Source organism: Pan paniscus, chromosome 5 (assembly GCF_029289425.2).
Source record: "Pan paniscus chromosome 5, NHGRI_mPanPan1-v2.0_pri, whole genome shotgun sequence".
In the NCBI taxonomy this organism is placed as follows: domain Eukaryota; kingdom Metazoa; phylum Chordata; class Mammalia; order Primates; family Hominidae; genus Pan; species Pan paniscus.
Window position 1 is genome coordinate 31,352,533 of NC_073254.2, and position 6,552 is coordinate 31,359,084.

Here is a 6,552-nt window from a genome sequence, read left to right on the forward strand (position 1 = left end):
AATGTTCTCTAAGCATTATCAAGTCCTAAACAAAAATATAATTTCACAAAGCAAAGACATTCATTTTATCTTTCAATAAATTATTTTAAGAGCAGAAAGCACTGACTTTAGCTTTACTGGTATATTTATTTGTTATCTCTGTTCTTAAAAATGGAATATTTCCAGGGACAAAAAGTATAAGTAATACGTGATTAATGTGGTTTCATATATTTTTAAAATATCTGACATTTAAAACAATATCTTAATACCGAATATTCTTCATGAAAAGTTGTTTTTTTTTGAAAAGTCCTCCATACATACATGTCAATTCACAAAAATGCAAATTCCAAAAATTACTCAAAATATATTGTCTTTTCGCTTCCTGATACTATATTTTGCAGTGCATGGTGGCAAAGGCAATAAGGTTTTTGGTAATACCTTGTTACACAGATTATTTATAGTCATCCCAAAACATATATAACACAGAGTCTTAAATTTTAAAACCATATCAGATACTAAAATATACAACTTATCCTTCCAGGTCTTTCCTAAAAGGTACACATACCCTTCCGAAGTAGTGTAAAAAAAAGAGGTCATTTCAAATCTGATAACGCACTGTGAATTAGTGAATTATCTTAACAATACTGTCCTAATTAAGACCAATAAGAAAGCCATCCATCCAATATTCCACGAGACAGCCAGGCTTCCCGTTGTGTAATTATTCACCTCATAGTGGTTCACCTTGAAGGCATGCAACACGCAGTTTTACGTGGATTATGCCGAAAAGAGATATTTATATAGAAGGGAATTACTTAGGACATGCGGATGTCCCTGAAATAAAGATTCTTGACCACTCGAGCTACTCAGTATTTCTCTCTAGGCTAGAAACAGAAAAGATTAAATAACATATTTATATGGGAAGCCAATTTTTCCATCAATGAAAAGCAAGAAACCGTAAGAGCATTTCAAGGCAAGATCTTTTAAAGTCCTACAAATATTTAAGTATAACCTCTCTACACTTTTTAAAAATACAGTTTATTTAAAGATATAAGGAAAGTCCATCAAATAAACAAGAAATATTTACTGAGAACCTCCTTTGTGGCCAGGATTATGTTTCTATCTAAGTCCCATGAACTTGGAGCATATTTACAAAATTATTTAACTTTATAAAGTATTTCAATGAATAATGCAGTCTTCCAAAATGTGCATGGGGCTGTAATTCCATCTAGTTTCTACGATGACACTATAAGCCTTGGATGGAATTACAATCTTAATGGGAACAATCAGAGTGCACTACTCCATATGCTCAGAGAATTCAGGATGAACTCAACTTCTAAAATAAAAAGCACCAAGCCATTGGCATGTAATTACAACCAGGAGGCCAAGCTGTCTGCTTGCTAGTATATGAGAAATGCTCAATTGAAAGTACCATCTCACCTTATTGTAGCAAAACCTATTTAATGTATCTGAAAAACCTCTTCCTCTCCAAAATTAAACTTTCGACTTTCGTGATGAGAAAATTTCCACAAGGGTCTACCACATAGAGGTGATATATATCGGGTGATGACAAGATTGTCTGGATGCTACCAATAAAATCTAAGAATCTTCTAATACCACCTACATGCACCTAAACTTAAACTCTGAAAAGTACAACGTATTAAGAAACAGGAAAAAAAATCATGCTCAAGAGCCCTTTGAAATTACTGGCATTTCTTCTAATTTTTGGGGGCTAGTCTGACATTTATGAGCATAAACAAAGCAAAGTGCCTTGTGTCCACAAGAGGGAAAAAAAAACTTTAGAGAGATTAAACTCAGAGTTGTAGAAAAAGTTTAGAAACGGATTTAGAATTTCGCAGGAAAAAGAAAAGACAGTGACACTATGAATCAGCATTTTCGTATAAGCAGCCTGGAATCAAAGAAGAAATACACACACACACACACACACACACACACACACACACACACACACACACGGAGGATACAGCACTGTGAAGAATGAAGACACAAATGCATACAAATTTAGTCTGTATATTTATATTTAGAATACAAATGGCTTCTACGGTCTTTTTGTGCCTTTATCATACCTAACTTTATCTGGTAGTCATAGAGGTCACCAAAGCTGTATAAAATCATAGCAACCAGAAAACTAAAGGAAACAAACACCTCTGGCAGAAATCCTCACCAAACAAAGTATAAGGCATAAAGAAACTATACTTTCATTGGCCACTTTTAACATAGCCATGCTGCTACCTGTAAAGGTATAGGACAATTCCATGAAAACTGAGTTCACAGAGGGCCCTCCTGTGGGTTATGTATCCTGGGTTCCAGCATAACCCCTGGTTGAGAACTTACTATTAACATTAGCTCTTCAATTTATTTTCATGATCCAGGGACTTGTGTATATTGTATCACAGTGGTTACCTAAAATAAAAAGTAACCAGAAAGGAGACAGTAAAACAATATTGATGAATTTCCATGAGAATAAGACATATCATTTAGGAGCTTTACTTAAAAACCTTCCTGCTAAACAAACAAAAAAGGACTAATGCGATATCTGTCTCTTGGGGTCTCCCATGCTTATGAATTGAGAAAACACACTTGATATAAGTAAATAAAGAAACAATAGTTGAAACAGCCCTGAAGTGACAGAAAAAATGGAAGTAGGGTTCTAAGCTCAACTCCAGAGGCAAGGTGGTACAGAATACCAGCTGGATGAACAGTTCGAAGCTTCCCTAGTTGAGGGTCTCTACCTCAATGACAGACAAAACTCCTAACTTTGGCTTTCTCCATAGAGCATCAACCAAATTCAGTAATGATGAAGTACCTGCTTAACACTATAGGTTGAATAACTTTTGACAAGCTGTAACATCCTGTTGGTGGAAAATAGCCAGCCTTGCTCAACATAATATTGCAAACCCAAAACAGGGTAATTGTGCAAAGAGAGAATTTTGTGTATGTCCCCTTTCCAGAAAATATTCTAGGTGACATCCAATCTGCTTTTACCCGGCTCACTTATTTACAATTGGGGCTGCCTAAAATGCAATGCCATTCTAAAACTACCAATAAACTATTTTGTAAAATCAAGTTTAGTAACTTGAGATTCTCATTTATTATATCCCTGACAACCACCAAAATCTGATTAGACATCTCTCTCCTTTGTCTAGGTGCTTTACTGAAAAAAAGCATGGAAATAGACTTGGAGATGCATGTGTGTGTATGTGTGTGTGTGGTGTGTATACATGTGTATTGCATGTGTATGTACATATATAGTATGTATGAATATGTGCGTATATGTGTACGTGTATATGCAGATGTGTATATGTGTACTCTGTGCGTGTGTATGTGTGTGTGTGTCCATGTATTTAAACACACTGCTTTTCCTATATGCAGCAGGAATTTCCTATCTGGCATATGAAGACAATACATACTCTTTTGGATGGAGCTGGTGAGTCAGGCAGTGTTTTGGAACTGCAATACTTGAGTCTGCGTGACTCATGAGGAAAGCAAGTCTGGGGTCTGGGACTGTTGTATCAAAATGGGAAGGAGTGGGAAAGAAGATGGCTTTTTATAATTTAAATTTTTATTTTTTATATTGTTTTAAGTTTTTACTTTTGAGACAGGGTATCACTCTCTTGCTCAGGCTGGAGCGCAGTGGCATGATCATAGCTCACTACAGCCACAAACTCCTGGGCCCATGGGATCCTCCCGCCTCAGCTCCCGAGCAGCTGAGACTACAGGCAAGAGCCACCACACCCAGTCAATTTTTTCTTTTTTTTTCCTTCCTTTTTTTTTCTTTTTTTTTTTTTGTAGAGATGGAGTCTCTCTATGTTGCCCAAGCTGCTGTCAAACTCCTGGGCTCAAGGGATCCTCCCACCTTGGCCTAGATTTTTATTTTTAATTGACAAATAATAATTGCATGTATTTATGGGTTATAATATGATGTTTTGATATAGCTACATATACTATAAAATGATTATATTAAGCTGATTAACATGTCCATCACCTCAGATACTTATTTTTTATAATGAGGACATTTAAAAATGTATTCTTTTAGCAATCTTGACATTTATAATACCTTATTATGAGGGTTAAAAATGAATAATATTAATAATCCTGTACAATGGGTCTCAGAAACTTAGCCCTCTTGTCTAACTGAAACGTCTGTACCCTTTGATCAACCAAAGATGGCTTTTGTTGGCAATTCAATTTTTTTGACAAATTCCTCATTTTTGTCTTCATTTGGAGTTTTTATCCACTACGAGAGAGGAAGATGACAGAAGCCAGAATAGAGGAAGATGAAACAAACCACTCAGGATTCTGAAGGGAACACTGGGTTGGGTTTTTTTAATTTTAATTTTTATGTTTATTATTTGTCTTAGAGACGGGGTCTCACTATGTTGCCCAAGTTGGCCTTGAACTCCTCTGCTCAAGTGACCCTTTGGCTGGGACTACATGAGCACACCACTGCATCAGGCTCATCCAGTTGAGGTTTTTTAAAATACTGTTTTTTGCTCTGATTGGGTAGCCTCAAAGAGGAGGAAGAGAGTCACGATGAGCTTGATTCAGAATCTTCAGCTCTCCACTCTATCAGCAACCTGCCTTCCTTCAAGTCTACTTGGCCCAGTGCTGTTATTCCTCCTCCACTGGCAACTAGATGTGTGAGTGACATTGATTCCTATTACCAGAGGGATTAACTCCAAAGTTCTCTTGAAGGTTTTACAGTTCTTTTCCAGCAGTTCCTCATTCTTCAAAGGTAATTAACCTCTTGATGGGCTTACAGCAGAAGCAGTGTTAGAAGTCCCAACACATTGATGATATGTTATAAACCAGGGGAGAGGATAATTGGAAAATGTATTTCCAGCCTCATTGGAAAACATATTTCCATTTATCGGGAAAAAGTAACTCAAGTGTTTGGGAACATATGAATCACAGAATTGTAGATTGGCAGAGGCCTTAGAAAACCATGCTATTTCGACTTCTACTAAAAATGAGAAAACGGAGGTGGAAAGAGGGAGAGTGACCTGCCGAGCCACAGTTACCCAACCAGCACCAATGTAGTCTGTGCTGCCTGGAGCGAGACCTGACCATACTGTGGGGCAGAATCTCCGCTCCAATCCCCTTCATAAAGCACGATGATGCTGTTCAAACACAACCTGTGCCTCCTGTCCTTAGAGCCCCAGATTTCATTTTAGGAGAGGATTACGAAATAATGACTAAGCTCTGAAAACTGAGAATGAGACAAAGGAAGAAAGGGAGATAAGAAGGAAGACAGTAAGAGAGTCAACAAGCAACTTATTGTAGTGTTTGCAATCACTACTTGTGCCTTTCATTACATTTAAATGCATGTCGAAATGACGTGATGCAACCACCTTCATGCATTCTGCAGTGAAAAAGATGGTGCCAGGTTGGAATTTCATTGTAAGTGTCACAGAAATATCCCTTTGGAATCAGGTCCCAAATCATTATTTGCTCCTTTTATCATTGTCATCATCGTGTATCATGGCAAAGCTCCCTGAGGGGAGGAGCTCTGTCTGTCTTGTTCACTATCATATTCCTCACACCCATGGGACAAGCTAAGTAAAATTTACTGAAAGGCTGAATAAAAACTTCCACATGGAATGAAGAAGAAATATGCATAGTTTGAAAATGCATATGCAGTATTACAGTTTTCTGTAAAGGAAAATGAAAAAAGACCTGTTTAAAATTTAAAACCACATTAAAAGATTGAGAGTTTTTTTGTATTTATAAAAAGCTGAGGTATGTTAAAAATGGAAAGCACCTATTAAGCTGTTACTGTCAGTTTCACCTGTTAAGTAGGTACTATTAGTTAAGCTAGCATAGTTCCTGAGTTGCAAAGCATATACAGGCTGAAGTACAATGTCAAGAAAACATGTTAAAGGGTGGTAAATAAATAAATAGCCACTGAGAAGATACCCTGAACAGATAAATAAGAAAAAAGCAAATGTAGTTGAAATAAATGGAAGCTCTAGGCAGTGTGTGGACAGACAGAACAAAAGTGGTCAGTGTTTATGCCTTGGCCTGAATGTCTGTGTGCCTCCAAAATTCACGTCGAATCCTAACTCCCCACGTGATAGTATTAGGGAGTGGAGCCCTTGGGAGGTGCCCTCTTGAATGGAATTAGCACCTTTATCAAAGAACTCCCCCAGGAACTGCTTTGCCTCTTCCACCATGTGAGGATACACAGAGAAGGTGCCATCTATGAGCCTTAGAACAAGTCTTAGAATAGGCCGGGTGTGGTGGCTCAAGCCTGTAATCCCAGCACTTTGGGAGGCCGAGGCGGGCAGATCACCTGACATCAGGAGTTCGAGACCAGCCTGGCCAACATGGTGAAACCTCATCTCTACTAAAAATACACCGGGCGTGGTGGCACGCACCTGTAGTCCCAGCTACTCAGGAGGCTGAGACAGTAGAATTGCTTGAACCTGGGAGGCGGAGGTTGCAGTGAGCTGAGATCATGCCACTGCACTCCAGCCTGGGCGACTGAGCGAGACTCTGCAAATATGTACTTTATATGATTAATCTATTTGTAACCATTGAAGTAAACATTTTTCT